Source organism: Ictidomys tridecemlineatus, chromosome 11, assembly GCF_052094955.1.
Source record: "Ictidomys tridecemlineatus isolate mIctTri1 chromosome 11, mIctTri1.hap1, whole genome shotgun sequence".
Classification (NCBI taxonomy): domain Eukaryota; kingdom Metazoa; phylum Chordata; class Mammalia; order Rodentia; family Sciuridae; genus Ictidomys; species Ictidomys tridecemlineatus.
The window spans coordinates 99,922,617-99,944,035 of NC_135487.1; the positions used below are offsets into that span (position 1 = coordinate 99,922,617).

A 21,419-nucleotide genomic window follows, 5' to 3' on the forward strand; every position below is an offset into this window, starting at 1 on the left:
TGTTTCTTTTAAGTCCTCTAGAGTCTCTTCTGTGCTTTTCACGGTTAGTTTTAACTGGTACTCAAAGGAGGAACACATGAATGAAAAAGATCAATTGCCATTTCTCCCTCACCTGGAAATCTATACTTGAACTAGAGGATTCTATCAAAAGTTGATCCATTCCATGAAGACTGTAATGTGTGCATGTATTCAGGTAGATGTCTTTCAGAGATCCATTGCTCTTTGATAGTATTTCATACTCTCCTGATTAGGATGTCTTGTATACTTAACAGACCAAGATTTTTCATGTTTCTGTTTCTTGTGTCTGAACTTTTAACATTCTTTTAACCTACTTATCTGTTCCTTAATACCCTCAGGGAAAAATTCCTCCTGCAAATTTGCTATAATATGCCAAACTTTTGTGTGGACAAAAAATGTATATAGAGGGGCTGGGATTGTTTCTCAGTGGTGGAGCACTTGCCTGGCATGTGTAATGCCCTGGGTTTGATCTTCAGCACCACATAAACAAACAATCAAACAAACAAACAAACAAATAAAAGTCCTTTGACAACTAAAGTAAATTTATATATATGGACCAAAAAAAAAATTGAGAAGGAGTGAAGAGGTCAACTCTTGTCTGATTGACTATCCAATGAACACATTTTCACCTCAGCTATGGCATATTTTCAGTTAAAAAAGACAGTAAAGAGATTCATATAAGCAATATAACACATCCATCACATAATTATGTCAGATTTCACAAGGCAAGAATACTTTAGTATATATAATCCCAACTTATTGTGAAACCTGGCTGAATATATTTTATGTATGAATTAATTGGTTGACAATTCCAACAAATGACCTTCATTGTTTGTACAAATGTCTAACAAAGGAAAGATCTTCAGGTCAAATTTATAATAAGGAAGATCTTGGGTGGATGAACATTGCTCTGATTAATAGCTCTATAAATACTTGGAAAAACACCCAAGAGATTTTAAGTGAAATAATAATTTCAAAATATCAGATTCATTGAATTAGTTCTGCTAAAGGTCCTACCATATATCTCAGTCATTTCTGTCTCCCTTTCCCCTCTCACCCCCATTACTTTCCTTTAATCACAGAATATCAAACATTGGCATCTCTCCTTAAACTCCAAACAGTTCTAATGATTTTTCTCAGTTGGTGACCTTACCTCCCTCACTGAAACACCCACCTCCAGGTCTACCCATTCACTGGTCTGAACTTGTAGGTTCTGCATGCCTTTCTCTCACTAGGGATGAACTATCCATTTGTCAATATAATGAGAAATCTTTACCTGTTAAGAAGCTCCCAGTCTTTCTTTTTCCTTAAGTATATCACTCCAGTATATCTAACATTTCTCTGCATCATCATTTTTCAACCTCTACTAAATTATAACCATTAGCCTGGAAATTTTCAATACTTTTTGCTGAGATCCATAGCCAAATAGGAATGATGCACTACATTTTTGTTGAAAGATGACCCCAGAAAGCCATTGAGATGATAATGATTATGTTAAGATGTGCATTCAATTGGAGATTAGACCCCTGCTGTCTGCCTAGGCCTGCTACTTTGGAGCTCTCACAGGACTCCCAGAGGTTCCCATTGGTTGGGGAAGTGCGGTAGGAGAGAATTCTGGAGGAGGGATTTCCTGTTGATGTAGTGTGTCCCAGGAGAAGGCTGTGTGTGTGGCATTTTCATGGGAGTTTTGGAAATAAAGTTTGTTCCTGCTTGAGTGTCTCCTGATTTTGTGCCCAGCGAGACTGCTGCATTTGGTGGCCCATACGGGAAATGCCTGAAGCTCAGAGGTAAGTGAAATTGCTCACCCCTGAGGGAAGGTGAGAGAATGGGTGACCATTTCAAAAAACAATGTGTTCTTGTTTTGATTTATTTTGTTTTTGTTTCAAGCTGCCTATCCCTAGAACTTTCTCAGGCAAACTGGGAAAAATGTTTGGCTCAAGGTTTGAAGTTGTTCGGCCCTGAGGAAGAGAAAATTGATACAATGAATTTTTGTTCCATTTTTGTTTCATTCTGTTTTGGTTTTGTTTTGTATTATCTTATTGGGTTGCATTATCTTTATAGTAGATTAGAAATTAGTAAAAAACAAACTGAAAGGGTGTTAAGTAAATTGTTAGAGGTCCAGACTATGGTAGAAAACATGTTAGATCAAGCAAAAGAGAAGGTCTCTCGAGTTAGTCAGATAGAGGAAGAAAATTTAAAGGAAGAAAGCTTAGAGGAGAAACAACTATTGGGGGGAAGCTACAACAGGAGGCTGCTACTAACTCCATTCTATCACCAGAAGGTGTAATTTAATGAACAGCTCCACCTATAGAAACAGCTGAGTGGCCCTCAATCCCTGTAGCTGATAGATGGAATCCTGAGACAGTACCTCAAAGATTAGCATGCCTGTACTTGAACAGGCATGAGGGCAGCGAATTTGCCATGCTTTAGATTTCAAAACTGTGAAGCAGTTAAAGGAGGCTGTAACAACCTATGGTTCCTAAGCACACTTCACCATAAGTATGGTCGAATCCATTACCAACTTGGACATGACGCCAGCAGATTGGGCTAGCATGTGTAAATCTGTGCTAAATGGAGGACAATATTTGTTATGGAAGGTTTCCAATGAGGAATTTTGCACAGAGACAGCTAGGCGAAATGCAGCAGCCGGATACCCTCCAAGAAATCTAGATATGTTGTTAGGAAAAGGACCTCATGGGGGTCAACGGCAACAAATTGAATATTATCTTGCTATATATGCACAAATTGCTTCAGACGCAGTTAGAGCATGGAAGACTTTACAAGGACATGGAGATTTACAAGGTCAATTATCTAAGGTAATGTAGAGAGCTAATGAACCTTACGCTGAATTTGTAGATAGGCTTATTCAAACAGCTGCCAGAGTTTTGGGGATACAGAACAAGCAATGCCATTAACAAAACAAGTGGCTTTTGAGCAAGCAAATCGTTGGTACAGAGAGGTCATCAGAACATGGAAACATGAAGATTTAAACACTTATATCAAATTATGTAGAGACATTAATGAACAAGAGCAAGTCTTGGCAGCTGGAGTACAACAGGCTTTAGATGCCAGGCCCAAAACATGCTACAATTGTAAACAAACAGGACATTCTAAAAAGAGTTGCCCCATAGGAGAAGGGTTTAACAAAGCTTGATATCAAAGGAGTAGAATACCGGGTATTTGCCCATGATGCAGTAACGGCAGACATTGGGCTAATGAATGCCATTCTCAAAACACCATAGAGGGTACTCCATTATCAAAAAATGGACAAGGACCAGGTGTTTACCCAGAATATCATGCAGAAAAGCATCAGGCTCCATAGCCAAAAAACAGACTGGGGGGCCCAATGCTCCGGGGACCACAACCACAAATATACGGGGCAATGGAGGAACACAGCAACACCATCAGAGTAGTGCCCAAGATATATTATCCATTAAATCCCTCATCAGACAAATCAGAGGGAGTGCAGGGTTGCATATCTGTGCCTCTGCCAGAGCAGTGCTAACTCCAGAGATGGGAGTTCAAATCATTCCCACAGGGGTAAAAGGACCTCTTCCCCAAGGAACAGTAGGCTTTATTATTAGGACACAGTTCTTCTACTCTAAAAGGACTTATGATAAGTCCTGGAGTAATTGATCCTGATTATGAAGGTGAAATAAAAATTATAGCTACTTCTCCAAGAGGTATATCAGTAATTTCACCAGGAGACCGAATAGCACAGTTATTAATAATACCCAGCCTGCATCATAAATTTTCCAGTCGTACTGTAGAAAGAGGTTCCAGAGAATTAGGCTCCACAAGTGTAGATTGGGCTATGCTGTCTTTAAATTTAGATTCTCGTCCAATGCTAAAACTAAATATTGAAGGACATAAATTTAATGGGCTACTTGGTACAGGTGCAGACCTTAGCATCACATCTCGTCAAGAATGGCCAAAACATTGGCCATTACAACAAGCCACTCAAATGCGTAGAGGCCTAGGAGTAGCAACTAATCCCCATAGATGTGCAATGGTATTAGATTGGAAGGATCCTGAAGGATGTGAAGGAGCTATACAGCCATATGTATTGGATCATCTTCCTATAAATTTATGGGGATGAGATGCCCTAGATCAATTAGGTTTGACATTGACAAATAACATCAATTCTAATGCACCCACTACTAGGGCTAGACAAGGTTTTAGGAAAGAAAAAAGATTAGGAGAATAAGAACAAGGTATAACAGCACCAATTTTCAAATATATCAAGGAATAAATAGACATGGATTGGGTTTTCAGAAGAGGCCACTGAGACAATCAAAATTATTTGGAAATCAGAAAGATCAGTATTGGTTCCTCAGTGGAATCTGACTAAAGAAAAGATACAAGTAGCCCATGACCCAGTCAAACAACAATTAGCGGAGGGACATATACAACCTTCTGTATCTTCCCATAATACTCCCATTTTTGTCATCAAAAAGAAATCTGGTAAATGGAGATTATTGCAAGATTTAAGAACCATTAATAATGAGATGGTTATTATGGGACCTGCTCAACTGGGGATTCCCAATTGTCTGCTTTGCCAAAAACCTGGTATGTTTTAGCTATAGATATTAAAGATTGTTTATTTTTTTTCAATTCCAATTCATCCTGAGGATAATCCAGGTTTTGCATTTACTATCCCTGTACTGAATCATGAAGGTGCTGATCAGAGATATTAATGGAAAGTACTCCCTCAAAGGATGCCTAACAGCCCAACTATGTGTCAAATTTATGTTAACAAAGCAATCCAGCCACTTAGAAATCAAAATTCTCAACTATAAATATTTCACTATATGGATGATGTATTATTAGCACATAAAGAAAAAAAGCACATTGCTAGAATGTTATGCCACACTTACAAATTTATTAAAAAATTATAATCTAGAGATAGCAATAGATAAAGTACAATTTAATTTTTGAATTAATTATTTAGGAGTTCTATTATACTCAACTATGTTTCATCCACCAAAAATTCAAATAAGAGTAGATCAACTCAAATCACTTAACACTTTCAAAAGTTATTAGGAGACATAAATTGGATAAGGCCTTATCTAGGCATACCAATAGGAGAGCTGGGACCTTTTTTGATATCCTAAAAGGTCCATCAGATCCAAATTCACCCCACATGTTAAAACCTGAAGCAAGAAAGGCATTAAAAATTATTGAAACATATATGGAAAATATGCATTTGGATAGAATTGATATAAGTTTGCCTTTATTATTTATTGTACTACCAACAAAAAAAAAATTCCTACAGGAGTATTTTGGCAAGAAGTTCCCTTATTGTGGATACATTTATCTTATTCTCCTAACACTATTCTTACTAGGTATTCTGAGGCTGTAGGACAATTAATACTCAAAGGAATAAAAGTAGCAAAGGGAGTGTTTGGAATTTCTCCCAATAAAATTATTACTCAATATACTATGGATCAAATTGATGAGTTAGCTAATGAGTTAAATACTTGGGTGGTAATTATGTGTAAATCTAATGTTTAATTTGATAATCACTTACCATCTAATCCTTTGTTGTCTTTTTGGTCCTTGCATCCTGTAGTTTTTCCAAAAATGACAAGAAAAACACCTATCATGAATGCTCCAAATATATTCACTGATGTGTCAAAAAATGCTCCAGCAGCAATAGTTATCCCTGATTAAACTTTTACATTTTTAGTACCCAAACAATCAGCTCAAAAGGTAGAGATTAATGCAGTATTACAATCTTTTGTGATGTTTAAAAATTCTGTATTTAATTTATTTACTGATAGTCAGTATATATAGTTAATGCTATAGTGTCCCTTGAAGATGCTGGTAGGATTTCGCCTTCCTCTATGGTTTTCTCTTTGCTTTCCACTATACAAAGTCTATTCTGGGACAGAAAAGATCCATTCTTTATAGGAAATATCAGGGCACATACAGGATTGCCTGGAGACCTTAGTTTGGGCAATAATTTAGCAGATAAAACTACACATGTCATACATATTTTCTCTACACCAGAAGAAGCTACAAATTTTCATAAAAGGTTCCATGTCAATGCTAATACTTTACAAAAGCATTTTAAAATAACTAAGGAACCAGCTAGACAAATAATAAAACAATGTCAAAATTGTATGACCTTCTTACCACAAGTTAATCTTGGAGTCAATCCTAGAGGATTGATACCTAACCATATTTGGCAGATGGACGTCACACACTTGCCAGAATCTGTAAAATTAAAATATTTGCATGTTACAGTTGATTCTTCTTCCAGATTTTTGATGGTCTCCCTTCATGCTGGAGAAAAAACTAAAGATATTATAGCTCATTGCTTACAAAACTTTGCCACTGTGGGCATTCCAAAACAGTTGAAAACAAATAATGGTCCTGGTTATACTTCTACCTCTTTTAAACAATTTTGCTCATCATTTGGCATTACTCACATAACAGGAAATCAATACAATCCTCAGGGACAAGGCATAGTTGAAAGAGCTCACCAACTATTAAAATGTACTTATTAAAACAAAAAGACAGAATTGGAAACGGGTATATATCCCCCAAAGATAAACTTAAAATAACCCTTTTACTCTAAACTTTTTAAATTTGGATTCATCAGGGCTTAGTGCTGTGGAAATCATATGTATCCAAAAAATGTACATAAGCCTAAGGTTTTTTAGAAGGATATTTTAACAGGACAATGGAAAGTTTCTGACCCAGTGATTGTCTGGAGTCGGAGTTCTGTTTGTATGTTTCCACAGAGAGAACAGCAGCCGATTTGGATTCCAAAGAGACTAACCAAAGCGATTTCTACAGACCAAAAAGAAGATGATTTGACCCAAATCCATAAAAATTGATATCCAAAGCTCCAGCTTGGCTATTCTTACATCTGCGACAGTGATTAAGCAGGATGCTTTTTTCAATATTTATTTTATTATTGCATTTTTCCACATCATGAAGTTCTATTTTATTTTTTGAGCTCATGCAGACCTAGGTTAATGTTTTTTTGATCAGTTTTATTTTTTGGCTGTGGAGTTTTTAAACATTGCAATGGAGATTTCACCTTTGTAAAGCTACAAGGCCTTTACTATTGTCTTATATGTTGTATGTTTGTGCGCACACTTGTGTTTTGTGTTGTATGTCTGTTTGTGCATATGTCCATAGATCATATATGAGGAGCTCTCATGAAAAATGTATCCAAATATTTTTATTATTCACGTGATTTAAATGGTTTAATTTAAATTGGGTAAACAACTGTTGAGGATTTTTTAATATATGAACAAATAAGGAGGTTACAGATCTGTTTGTTTACTTTCACCTTTCCTTTTCATTATATTTAATAATCCTGTTCAGGATAATGTAAAATGTTCAGAAAATTGTTTTCTTAGTACTTGTTGGAATGTTACATATTTTTTTTAGCCATCATTGCCAAAATTCCTATATTCATCCCAGTGCCATTGAAGACCTAGATAAAACCAAACTACAGCTTCTTCGATAGCTAAATGAATAATAAAACTCAACAAGTAATGCTCAATCAAGGAGTTGATTTACTTTGGGAGTAAATGGACATATTGATAGATTCCTCTGCTTTGAACTGCTTGCAGAACTTGCCTGGACTATGTATCACTTGTATGCATTGTGAACTATCTGTTGGTGCAGGAAATTGTGGTAGTGCTGGCATATTTTTGCTGATGGTGTCACCAGTGATACAGTTTTTCCAAAGGAGCAGTCAATTGGCTTGGTGTTGTGGCATTTTTGTATCCTCCTCCCTTCTACTAGTGATGGTCTAAAATTTGGGGGCCAACAAAGGTGAGGCAAAGAACCTCACCACCCCACTGGCACCAAGTCCAAATTTGGGGGCCAACAGAGGTGAGGCAAAGAACCTCACCCACCCCCACCACTGGTGCAAAGGCCTATCAACAAGTATGGCTGTGTGCTGGACCGGTAGTCAGTGATGGGTATGATCCAATTGCAGTGGTACCAACCTAAGACAGGAGGCTGATGCCTAGAGGTCAGCTCATCTGATGATGGGTAAAAACCATATGTTGTATTGAACAACCTAACAGGCATGGTCCCGAAGCCACATTGCTTGTTGTTTAATTAAACATAAGGGGGGAGATGCTGAGGGCCATAGCCAAGTAGGAATGATGCATGGCATTTTGAGTTGAAAGGTGACTTCAGCAAGCCATTGAGATAATAATGATTATGTTAAGATGCACATTCAATTGGAGATTAGACCCCTGCTGTCTGCCTAGGCCTGCTACTTTGGAGCTCTTGTGGGATTCCTGGAGGGTCCCATTGGTTGGGGAAGTGCGGTAGGAGGAAATTCCAGAGGAGGGATTTCCTGTTGGTGTAGTGTCTCCCTGGAGAAAGCCACGTGCGTGGCATTTTCATGGGAGTTTTGAAAAGAAAGTTTGTTTCTGCTTGAGTGGCTCGTGATTTTGTGCCGAGCCAGACTGCGGCAACTTTTCTCATCTTAGCAAAGCAAAAACCCTCCTTTGAGTTCACATTCTACTCCACTTATCATTGTGTCCTTTATTTCTTTAACAGTGAAGCAGTGAAAGAAGTGCCCATGCCCTGTCATTTTTAATGTCCTCCCATCCTCACATGGACAAGTGCATTGAGCTGTCATTTTTAATCACTCCCTGAAAACAGCACGTGTCAACACAACTGTTGTCCTCTGTGTTGCCTCTGTGTAGATTTAATTTTCATTACTCATCTTACTTGATTTATCAGCAGCTGATAGAACTCTTTGCTAGTGTTCTACTCTTTTCATTTGGCCTCCAGCACACCTCTGCTGGCTTTCATTCCACTTCATGGCTAATCCTTCTCTACCTCTATCGGTATATTTTATCTCCCTGTACTTTAAAGCTGAATTTTCCCCAAGCCAATTCTTCCATTTCTTCTCTTTTCAAAGTGCATTCACTCCTTTGATAAATTCAGTTTCACACCTTTAAATAATACCAACATGCTGACAACTCCCAAATTTATATACCATTCATTCGACACCTATTTTTTTAATATATAAGTTATTTTAAAACTAGTAGCCCAGAAATTCATTACAAATGGAAATTAGCTAATGCCCTTTCTCTACTCAAATTCATTCATGGCCTCCCCTATCACTCAAAATAAAAACCAGAGATTTCTCAGTAGTCTATAAAGTTTCTCTGAGCTGGTTCTCCCACAGCTTCTCTACCGTGCTCCCTTCTGTTCTCCTTGTCACTCACTCCATCGATCTGGCCTGAACTGTTTCCTGTTCTTTAATCTTGGTGACTGTACTACATACTTAGTGCATTTGGACTTGTTTTTACCTCCACATCTCTCTCTCATTCTCCAACTCTTTAAGGTCTTCAGTCAAAACACTATAGCATATGACCCTCACCACTTCATCATATGCCCATTTTCTGTTTTACTCTTCATAGAAAGCATGTTTAGGATATTCCAACTAATATGCTATATATTTTAATTATTTACTCATTGTCTAGCTACTTATACCAAAACATAAGGCCTGTGAGAAGAAGAAATGTCTGTTTTGCTGTTTATTGCTAAATTCTTTACACTTACCACTTGGAAAACACAGCTTGATCAATAATGTTGGTGTTTCTCAGAGTGTGGTGCCCAGACCAGCAGCATCAAAGCTACCTGGAAGAGAGAGGTATGTGTTAGAGATCACAATTCTTGAGCCCAGTACAACAGTACTCAACCCAGAACTCAGGGAATGGGGTCCAACAATCTTTTTTTTTTTTTTTTACAAACTTCCCAGGTGTTTTTTGTTTCTGCTGATGCTGAGAATCATCATGGTGAATATTTATTGAGTGAGAATAGACATGAGGAAACTTGTGTCCTTGTTACTTTTTTTGATTAACATGCAGTCATACCTTTTGGGTTAAAGTGTCATGCAAATAAATGAGAAGAACCATTTTGTAGAATTTATTTTTTTTCTGATGTGATTCATAAATCTAATAAGAAAAAAGACTCTAGTTTATCATTTAGGGGAAAAAAAGCATATATCTTATCCTAAGCCACAAATTCAAATCTATTGAAAAGTAATAGACTTGCAAAGTCATAATTGAATTTATAGAATTAATTTATGGTTTTGATTCAATTTTAGTTGAAACTTCTGTTAAAAATTAGTTCCAATAATTTTGTCCTATGATTTAAAAAGTTATAAAGCTTTTATTAATCAATTTGCTTTCTTGGTATTTCTCTTTTTGTAGACTTTCAACTTTCACTTTATTAGGTGAAATTGCTGTGTGTTCCCTGAAATCAAACAGATCACATGTAAGCATGAACTTCACATCTGATGTCTGGAATACACTCTCTTCTAGTAAGACAGGACATAGAGTGAATTATGATTTGTGAAGTCTCTCAGATTCTGTGAATCAGAATAAAAACTTCCTCCCTTACTTTCTAAGTATGAAGTTATTAGAATCTTTTCTAGGGTGAGCAAATGTTTCTGTTAGCACAGGATAAAACATGTTTATGTTTTATGTACTGATATAAAATAGCATCCCTCAATATAGAAAGTGCCCTGGTTTCCTGAAAATTTATAAGGTCACCCTACTTATTTTGTATATTTCTATATGATATATAAAGCATTTTAAATAATATTTTATTATTACTTAATATGCATATTAAAAATGATGAGAGTGTTTTTTGGTGCTCCTAAGATATATATAAAATAAGAAATAACTCTGGAAGTTGATGTATATATTCAATTTGCTTATCTATAATAATCAATTCACTATCAAATTTTCAAATTTTCACCTTGTATGTGTAATAAAAACAAAGCAACCTTATAAAAATAAAGTAATAGACAGAGTAAAAATAAATAATATCTTGAACAAAATTTTAATTATCTCTAATATCATTTAGATGCATTGTCTTTGGAAATTCATTTAAAATATTTAGACTTTATTCGTCTAATGTAATAGTTAGGAAGGAGAAATTTGAATATAACTTATGTATAAATGAGTATTATATAGTATTATATATTTGACTATAAATTTCCACATATTAATGTAATGTTTTGCTTAGATTTAATTAGTCTTTTCCAATTCTAACACTGAACATCCACATCAATTTTCATAGTTGTTATGTTCCTCAGTGTGTAGTACCAAGATAATGTTAGGATGTCACTACAACAGAACAATGAAATTACAGGTTACTTTGCCTGATATTTTTCCTTTACTAGGCCAACCTTCTCTACCATTTATTTGACTTTATGCAGATACAACATTATGATTTTTAAAAGTGCCAGTAGATGTGTATAGCAATTAATGCTGAATATGATTCTAGTTTCTGGGTCAAGTTCTATGATTTTTGGCTTGCAGCACATCCCTAGGCCAAAATGAAGGGTACTGAAATACACATTGCAAATGCATTTATCTTACTGAATAAGTCTATCAATGAGATTAGGTGTTTTCCCTTTGAGAATTCAGATCTCACATGAATATCATACCACATTATTATGAGCAAGACTTTGACACTATTCCTTTGGAATAATTTTAAAAGTTGTCTAGCTTTTTAAAATTTTAATTGTTTGTGCACACTGATTTGCTGAGAATTTAAAATTCTTATAAGGAGTGATCTAATATCCTCTAGGCTTGGCTAGTATATATAGTTTTAACAAAAGAAAAAGTACTTGTTAGTTGACAGGAATACCCACCTGTAAAATTTGTAAGAATTACTTCAATTATATGATCAATTATGTAGCTCTTTTAGACTATCAGGATATTTGTGACAAAGATATTTGTTTACCTGTTGCATTTTCAGTACTGTTACACTTCCCTGCTTGGTCTATCTAATCAGCCCCTGTCTTGCATTCTGTTCATTACAGTTGTGCTGGCATCCCCTCTTGACCTCCATGTCCAGAACAACTGTGTGGCATTTCACATGAATAACAAAACCAGCTGGTGTCAACACATTGACCTTCTCATGACATCGATGTAGGTGGTTTGTATACATAATCATGGCCACAGCCTGCTTATGTATGTACCAAGTGTGGGTTTGGTTACAATTGGATTCCTTCAGTTTGTAGTTCACAGTTGACCTTAACAACACCAATTTGAGCTACTCTTTTCTTTCGTCAATAAATGCTATTAAGGCAGTCTCAATTTGTAAAGTGCTGAATTTTATGGGAAAAAAAATCTTGCTTCAGTCCAATGCCACTCTCTTTAATGAGTTGCTCTACAATTGGGATGTACATATAATTTTTTTGTACACATAATTTTGATAGGTACATGTTGTATGGCAAGATTGCAATAAATCTCCAAGTCGATCTTAAAACAGAAGACAGAACATTTATTCACCAAGTCGAGGTCTGGATCCACCAGCTATATGTCTGGATTCACCAGCTGGCTGGCCAAGAGGCAGACAGCAAGTCTACCCCCTTCGACTCCCTCCAGGAGGGTACACCTTTTATAGTTCAAAATCATATTAATCATAAGTGGCTGTTGCTATGATTCGAAGTCATAAACAAATGTCATGAGGAGTAGGGCAAAACATTCCTAGTTGAGTACAAATTAAAGAATGGTTACTAACATCTGGAAAATCAATCTCTGACAGGGTACATTGTCTAAGAAAACTGGGAATCAAAAAGAGAACAATTTTTACATTGTATAAGAACTGTCATTTTGTGTTGCCAAACATGCTAGATAAGAAACTGTTGATGGGCATAGAGGCAGGGATTTCCCATGGTAGAAGCATTTTTTTTACATGACATAGAGTCTTATGGTAAAATGGACTCTGGTTGGTCATTACCCATATAGACTGGCCCATAACACATGATGACACATTTTGGAGCATCAATATTTCTGTTGCTTTCTGGAAAATGCATTAAGGCAAACAATTGTTATAAGAATTGAATGAGATACAAAACCCATGAACAGTTTTAAAAATATAAGCCTTCAAAAAGTTAGTTTTAAGAGTCTGGTTTCAGGCTAAGCAGATACTTTGGAGCAGAGGTTTGTTCTATTCTGGGTACCAATTATAGCTATTTTTGTGTAAAAGTGTGAGACTGGCAAATCTCAATATCAGTGATTTTTCTGACTTATTTAGCAAGCTAAATAAATATAAATTTAAATGCTACACTTACTGTGCCAGGAAAAAAGTAGTCTTAAATAAAAATTGCTCTGTCTATATTGTAACAAATACCAATTGTATTCTGATTATTTAAATTATCCTGTTTAAATAATTTTAAAAATATTTTATAGATGTTTATTTTATAAGCATATATATATATATAAATTTTCTTATAGCTATAATATTTGGCTTATTACAGTATTTAAAAAAAATCAAAGCAAATTCTTTATCTATATACTTCTTTTATTGAACTTCTTTCAAATTTGAACTCTCTATAAACTATTATATATTTGGTTACTTAAGGATCATGTCATACATATGTATGTATATGGTGTGTGTGTGTGTGTGTGTGCATGCATGTGTGTTAAAAACAGTAAATGCTCAGTAATATTATGGAAATGGGGTGGGGGCTGGGCCTGTAACTCAGTGGTAGAGTGCTTGCCTAGCATCCACAGAGCTATGGGTTCTATCCCTAGCACTGCAAAATAAATAAATATTTTGGAAATGAATACACTGTGAATTTTATTCTTGAGAACTGATTATTAAGCTTTACTCATTGAATTATTTAAAAGCTTCTCATTGCTTTATTCTAGAGGAAATTCAGGTGAGTTTTTCCCCTTTGATCCTATAATCTTAACAGATACAGATTTGTGTGTCTGTGTATATTTGGGTTTTTTTTTTTTTAGTGCACTATGTCTATACGTAATAGTTGGGTTCATGTTGATAAAATTATACATGGACTTTTATTGACTTTATTTCGGTCCCTTGTTCCCCCCCTTCTCCTCCCTTCCTCCTTTCCCCTATGCTCTCCCTCTACTCTACTGGTCTATGTTTCACCCTTTTATTTAATTTTAATTGGTGCCTTACAGATATACATAAAGGTAGAATTTACTATGGCATATTTATACAGGCATAGAGCATAATTACGTCAAATTCATTCTGCATTTCCTCCTGTTTCCCATTCCTCTTCCCTCCTGTTCTATGTCCTTGTACTCCACTGCTCTTTCCTATATTCTTATGAAGACAGACAGATACAAATTTTTGAAACCCTAAATGCACTCCTGTTCTAATGTATATTTGTGATAGTGAACTTTAGATATACTCCCATTTGTTTACTGATTAAACAATTAGAATATAATATTCACACCCTCAAATAAGCCAAATCATTCAATAAAATTGGGTAGAACTGAAATTAAGGATATCTAAAAACAGCTACCTGAAACTTTGGGAAATTTCAGTGATAAAAATACAATGGCTGAGAGCATTTTAACCACAGAATTTTTTCCTTTTATACATAGACAGTTTCAAGGTTGTTGAGTTGCTCCTTGTGGTCCCTACTAAAATGCTTATATGTTCAGGAACTACAAAATTCACAAGCCAGATCTTTTTCTTTTTTCTTTTTCCAAAATGAACCCATATTTATAACCCACTTGTAATGTCTGGTTCAATTCCCAGCCAAACAAGCAAAGACACTTTTTGAGCAGTGATAGCAATTCTACACCTGTTTGTTTACAATTTGTCTAACAATGAGTCAGAAGCCTTCAATTTTTTTTATACAAACCTTCTCAGATTGATTTAGCAAACTGCAATAATTTCCTGGCTGTCTCTCAATCTTTATAATCTAAGAAAAGTGACTACTGTATTTTCAGTCTTCCTGTCTGATACAGAAGAGATACTATGTATTTCACAGAGAAAAATAATGTCTTTTCTATTCACTTAAGTTGTACTGACTTATCACAAAAACCTGGTTTTTGGTTACATCATTGCTCACAAGGTTGTCCTTGCCGGAGGAAACATGGCTATTCTGATCAGCAGTAAGCCATAGTTCTTTCTTTCTGATGCAACAGGACTGTGAAATTAAGCATACTTGGGTGAGCTGTTTCAACAAGCATTAGTGATTGGGCCCTGGCCTTCTACAAAGGCTGCCCCAAAGGAAACCACACCCATTTACCAAGAGACTAGGGAGGACTTCTGTGGTTTTATTCTTGATACCATTTCCAAGTAAATCAAGCTAGGAATCACTGGAAGAATTTTTGATTCCAGGGCTGAGACAGGAAATGCACAGAAAAAGCCAAGAATATTTTCTGACAACAGAAAGCAAGGAAAGATATCAGAGATGACTGGGGACATGGTCATGCCAAAATGAATCAGGGCCATCTGCATACATTTTTCAATAGTGAAAGATGAGACAAGTTGGAGATAAGATTAGAACTGTGGTGAATTAAAATAATCAAGCATTATTTTTAAAATCCTGTGAGTTTATAATTATGTTCCAAAATATACAACAAATCTGTGGATACCTTTAGACTTCAGGACACACTATCCCAAAAATATGAGTATAGGTGATGAAACTATGCCACGCTCAAAAACACTGCCTTGCCAAAATGGTATTTTGAGATCAATCACCTGTGTACTAGTGGTATTCATTACTAATGAATAACCACTGTACATTATGTCTAGAAAATTTTAGTGACAAAGCTAAGAAATGCATATTTTAAGACCATACATATTATGTACTTACGTCAATAATTTCAATTTTATTTGTAAATACAGAATGTTTTGGCTAAATTCTCAGATATTATTTGTATAAACCTTTTTATCATGAAAATCTTGATTCCTAATCATATTAACAAAATTTACATTTTTTCAACTACACTTGCTAAATATTTTAAGAATAAAAATCTGAGAAACTATAAACACAGTATTAGCTCTGAAAAGCTGCTCTTTTATAAAAAAAATTTTCATCCATAAAGAAAATCCACATTAGTATAATTATCTGTATCAGGAAGAGGGCTGCTCCAGAACACTTTTACTACCTGGGAGATTTTTCTTAAACTCTATATAATAAAGCATCTTTATTCACTGTATGTTTCCTCCTCTTGTCCTCTTGTCCTCCCATAACTTGTCTCTATCAACCCCCCACCCCAAGTTCAAAGCTAAACCATCAAAATAGCTTGAAATTCTCTATAAGCTTCAATCATATGCCCCTTCTTGGATCTTCACATGGTTTTTCTCCTATTGATACATCTCATGTCATTTTAATTCGAAGCTCAGCCAAAGAAATTTGAAGGGCAGAGGAAAACCATTTTCCTTCCCCCAAAGCTCCTTTGCTTAAGAGCCAAGTCACTATTTGAACTCACTGTTTTTTTTTTAAGAACAGCAGTAATATGCAAAAGTTAACATACTAGATGTTTATTTAACTTTTAATTTTATTATGAATTTCAATTCTAATGCAATAAAATAGTAGATGTGGAAAATTCTTCTTTATTAAATTATCTTAGTTAATAAATTATGAAATGATAGAATAAATATGTCATAATTTTTCAAGCCTTTAAGTAAATTAATAGGTAAAAGCAATACTTATCAATGGCTGATAATGGTTTTCAATAGCTGATAAGATCATAAAAAGAGATAGAACTAGATGTTGTGCCTCTCCTAGAAAAAGAAGAGTAAACACCTAGAAAACAGTCCTGCCATATCAATTCTCTATATTCTGACTTAGTAGTGTGATATGGGGTTTGAAATTGTTTATTCATAAAAAGTTTTCAGAGTGTGTGTGGCAAGGTGCGACAAAGTAAATGTAATTTTAAAATAAGAAAGGAAAAAAAAGAAGTATTCTTTATAATCACATGAAATGCATACACCTTTACTGGAGACATTCAACTAAAATGTAAAAATTTATGATATGGTAATCACTTTGTATGTGAGAAATACCAAGAAAATTATTATTAATTTTAAAAGGTATAATAATGGTACAGTTTGCTATGTTTAAGAAAGAGTCCTGATTTTTCAATACATACATAAGATAGGATTTATTTGGTGCTATGAGATTAACAGACTTTATAATCATTAAGTATGTATTAGAGCACAAGGGAGAGGGGAGCAGAGAATGACAGAGGTTATAGCTCACTGTGTTATTTTTTTCTATGTCCAAATTTCCCATAAAAATTTGTTTTTAACTGCCTCTGAAAAACTATTGAGCATATTTGGGAAAGAGTCAAATTTTTTTAGTGTTTCCATAAAATCCTCACCAATGTCTCATGTATATGTGTGTAGATTATTAACTTTTTTTTGGAAGACCAGAAGAGCTTCCATAATGTTTTCAAAGATGAGTAAATGAACAGGAATATTACTAAGATTCCTTAAATTCCAGACATGGCCTCCCTTGAAAACCAACAATTCGAACTAAACCATCAAAATAATAATTTTATTAAAAGACATTTATGCTACCCAGTAAACATCTTAAAACAGAATTCTTAGTGGCTAGTGTAATTTCTCAGTGGAAGAGCACCCTCTGCTGTCTTGACAAAGAATGTCACCACATGGGGCGATTGCCTCCTTGATTTTTTTCATGTTACCATTCATGGCAAATAATAATAAAATGAAATTAAGGTTTGACAGTATAGTCAACCAGTATTATGAGAATTAAAAGTAACATCTCTTTTGTTCTTACATATGATTTTTCTTGCTCCAGAAGTTTTTATGTAGGACCTACTATAGCTCATGCAATTATTTATTCTAATTAAAACTACTCCAAGGGGTTGGATTGTGGCTCAGTGGTAGAGTGCTTGCTTCACATGTGTGAAGCACTGGGTTTGATTCTCAGCACTACATATAAATAAATGAATAAAATAAGTCCATAAACAACTAAAATAATATTTTTTTAAAAAAACTACTTCATGATTCACAAAAATAATTATTTTTTCCACTTGAAAAAACATGTTGGAAAATATTGTTTAGATTTTTTTGTGATGAGACATTTGAATTGTAGTTCCAATTCTTTTGATAATTTACCACCTATGATCTAACACAACAAATCAAAACATATTTTTTAATGTCTGTGAAGGTCTTTACAAACAGCAAAAATTAGCAATATCAGTGATTTAAACAAAAAAAAAAGCCTATCACTACTGGTCCTAATAAATTTCAAAAGTATAATAAAGGATAACTATAAACTTTATGTCAATAAATTTGCCTAACTTGGCAAGATCAAGTAGAGAATTTTGAGTGCTCCTTATCTACCAATAAAAATGAATTTCTTATCAAAATTAGTAAAACTATCTGAAACTCTAGTCTCAGATGGTTTTACTGGTGGATTCTGTTAAAGATTAAAGAATAAATTAAATCAATCTTTTACAAATTTTTGCAGAAAAGAGGAATAAGGAACACTCCCTACTTTGTTGATGAGTCCAACATTATCATCATGTCAAATCCAGAAAATATATTACAAAAAATATTGTTCATGGATTTCTTTATTAGACAAAAATTTTAACACGCAAAATCTTGATCACTTATTCAGGAAAAGTCATTATACACACCACAACTATGGCCAACAGGCCTCTGTCCTGGTTAGCAAGAGTAACTCTTGCTTCTGTATCAACTGTGGTGGTAGCCCCTCTTTGTTCCTCCCTACCTCTAGAAAAAGTCAAGACATCCTACTGCATAACAGCATCTAGTCCAGACCAGTCTCTCACTTCCTTGAGTTTTCCTCAGAATCACAAAGCACAAACCCAAATTCCCTTCAATCCTTCTTTCAAATGGTTATGGAGAGGTTCCATGGTTCCTCCTGATGTAGGACTCTGTGATGCAATGAGTGCCCTCCCCCAAACAACAACAACAACAACAAAAAAAAAAAACAAGACAAAACAACTCTTTTTAACTATAAGTGTTGTACTGGCATTCTCATTTTTACTCTTTATCCTTCTCATAACACCCCCAAAGAAACAGCATGAGGTTAAACCTTATTTTGTGTTAGAATAAGTGGTTTGTCCTAGGGCACACAGATCTTAAAGTCTTAGTCATGAGTCAAAATCTCCTAAGTCTCTAGATCTTTCTTTAAGATGGGCAGTCAATGGTGACTGCATCTCAAAGGAAAGAGCAAAGATGATTGCAATTCAGGACAGCTGATTCAGAATGGGACACAGACTAGGCAAAACCCTGCAGGGAAAGGACAATGGGAGGAACAGAAACAAGCCAAGAGGGGAAAGAGGGGGCTATAGAAGGGGCAGAAAATTGAACAGGCCAGAGACCAACTGATTCTGCAGCCAGGAGGTGGAAGTGGATGTCTGGTAGGTATGACATGGAGAAGACAGCCCTGGGCAAGGCTGAAGGCTCTGAAAAGTCTAATGGTGGCTACATGGGTGGGGCCAGTGTGCTCAGAGCTGGCCAGGGATAATCATTTAGCACAGCTTGTTTGTGTTACCTTTTACAAGCTTAGTGCTGTGACTATTAGTCTTTATCTGACCATAGGTCAGCATTTTAATGATTTCACCATCAAAAGTCAGCATTTTCTGGCCAGGTACAGTGGCATATGCCTGTAGTGTCAGTGGCTCAGGAAGGCTGAAGCAGGAGAATTGTGAGTTCAAAGCCAGCCTCAGCAATGGTGAGGTGCTAAGCAACCCTGACCAGTGAGACCCTGTTTCTAAATAAAATACACAATAGGGATAGGGGTATGGCTCAGTGATTCAATGCCCCAAGTTCAATCCACAGTAAAAAACAAAGCAAAACAAAACAAAAAACCCCAGCATTTTCTGGAAATAAATTCATACTTGCCTCTTGAAATGTCAATTTCACAATTGCCTGATGGAGGTCTCTGGGTCAGAGGTGCTAACAAGAAGGAGAAGAGCTCTGTGCTTCTTGGCCTGTGCAGTGGAGTTGGTCTTCCCTGGCCTGAGGATGGCAGGAGGGCCGGGTCAGTGTGAGTTGAATTGGTCAAGGTGTAGGGAAATATACCTTGGAAGGCCCATTTCTTGTCTTCACCACCACAGTGCAGGGCTCCGCTCCTTTCTCCTGGCTGGGAATGAGGGAAGCACTTCCTCCAGGGAGTTTTCAGAAGTCCCACAGGATGGCCCTGGTCTTGAGAGGCTGGCAAGAGAACTGCTTCCTCAAAATAGCATTGCTAGGACAAGTTAGTCATGTTTGTCAACTAAACAGGAATTCCTTGTATGTGTGTGCTTTACTGATCCTCATGTTACCAATAAGAAAACTGAGGCTCAGATAAGTGAGGTCATTTCTGAAGACCAACCACTTAGTAAGAGCAGAGTCTCTTTTCAGGAAGGTGAAGTCACTTCCAAAAGTCTTCCATCTCAGGAGGGAGAGGACCTTGTCCTAGTCCTGAGGACTACCAAGCAGATACTGATGTAGTGGTTCCTATTATCTCCCCCAATTGGACTCCCAAGTTATCACCTTCATCTTACACTTAATCTCCCTATCTCCCATCTTTTGCCAAAATTCCCAAGCATTAGACAAACCTATGAGTCCTGTCCAGCAGTGAGCCCCAAAGGCCAGTAAGAGAACTCACATCCTGAACTTAGAGCCTGGGACTCAAGAAGCTCCTTAGCCCAGAGAATGAAGATGGAATTGACCAGTAAAAGATCCAAAGACTTAAACTACATAGGGACAGGACCTGAAACCTAGAGCTCCAACCCTAGTGCACAGAACAATGAAACAGGACAAGAAAAATGTTAGGAAGAGAAAGATTGAAGGGCTCAGTTAAACTTGTATCATCAGGGCCCTGTATATCACTGAAGGAAAAGCTCAGAGAAATAAACCAACCTCCTGGAACCCAGAGGCCAGGTGTCAATACGTCCCAGAGCCACAGGGCCAAGCAAGCCTCAAACAAAGCCAGTGACCCTTAATTAAGATCCAATTTAAAGAGCATAAAGGTGTATCTTCTCTAGAAAACCAAGATCACTGCCCAGAATCAGTTCCAGCAGCTGGAACCAAGGTCACAACTAAAGTGTAGGCATACAAACTCAGGAGACCAGAACAGAGGTAGCTGGTTCAGAGTCCCAATCCTCCTTCCAGAGTTCAGATACCAAATCACTGACAGTGTGACTTCAGCTTCAGCTGGGAGCCCAGGACCTTAAGGTTGGAGACTAGAGTCCACACCTAGGAAGACAGTGCCCTAAGGAAGGCCATTAGAAGCTGACCTGTCATCTACATGATTCTCAGTACCTGCGAAGTTCCAGGTGTGCTGGACGCACACTGGTCATCCTGAAGGTCAGGATAATATGCCTAAGCTGTTTTCTTTGCCTAGATTTCCCTTTTTCCCCTCCATGTCCCTCAGATCTCTGGCTGAATGTCAAGAATATTCTTCAAAAGCTTTCCTTCTTACACTGTGTATTCATTCCCTGTAGTTCAAAACATAACCAGCAGAGTGCAGGTCTGTCGCATGTTTTTTTCTGCTAGATGGTAGGGCCCAGGAACTTCTGCTCATCCTATAGGATCGCTCAGGGTTTAAAGTTCCCATTCCACACTTTGGCTCCAAAAGGTCATCCAAAGAAGCTTTATTTTCATATCTCTGTGAAATAAAAAGTGATCATAAGACC

General features: G+C 36.2%; 1 pseudogene across 1 annotated transcript in view; it reads right to left on the reverse strand.

The window, feature by feature from the left end:
• Nucleotides 1-21,419, reverse strand: part of LOC120885895 (small ribosomal subunit protein uS5m-like) — a 439,518-nt pseudogene that overhangs the window by 103,145 nt on the left and 314,954 nt on the right. The window contains exons 13-16 of the transcript XR_013427982.1: nucleotides 19,642-19,758; nucleotides 9,571-9,648; nucleotides 6,157-6,237; nucleotides 5,549-5,584 (exon numbers count right to left, since the gene is read on the reverse strand). The product of XR_013427982.1 is annotated as a small ribosomal subunit protein uS5m-like (transcript). The remainder of the gene's footprint in view (nucleotides 1-5,548; nucleotides 5,585-6,156; nucleotides 6,238-9,570; nucleotides 9,649-19,641; nucleotides 19,759-21,419) is intronic.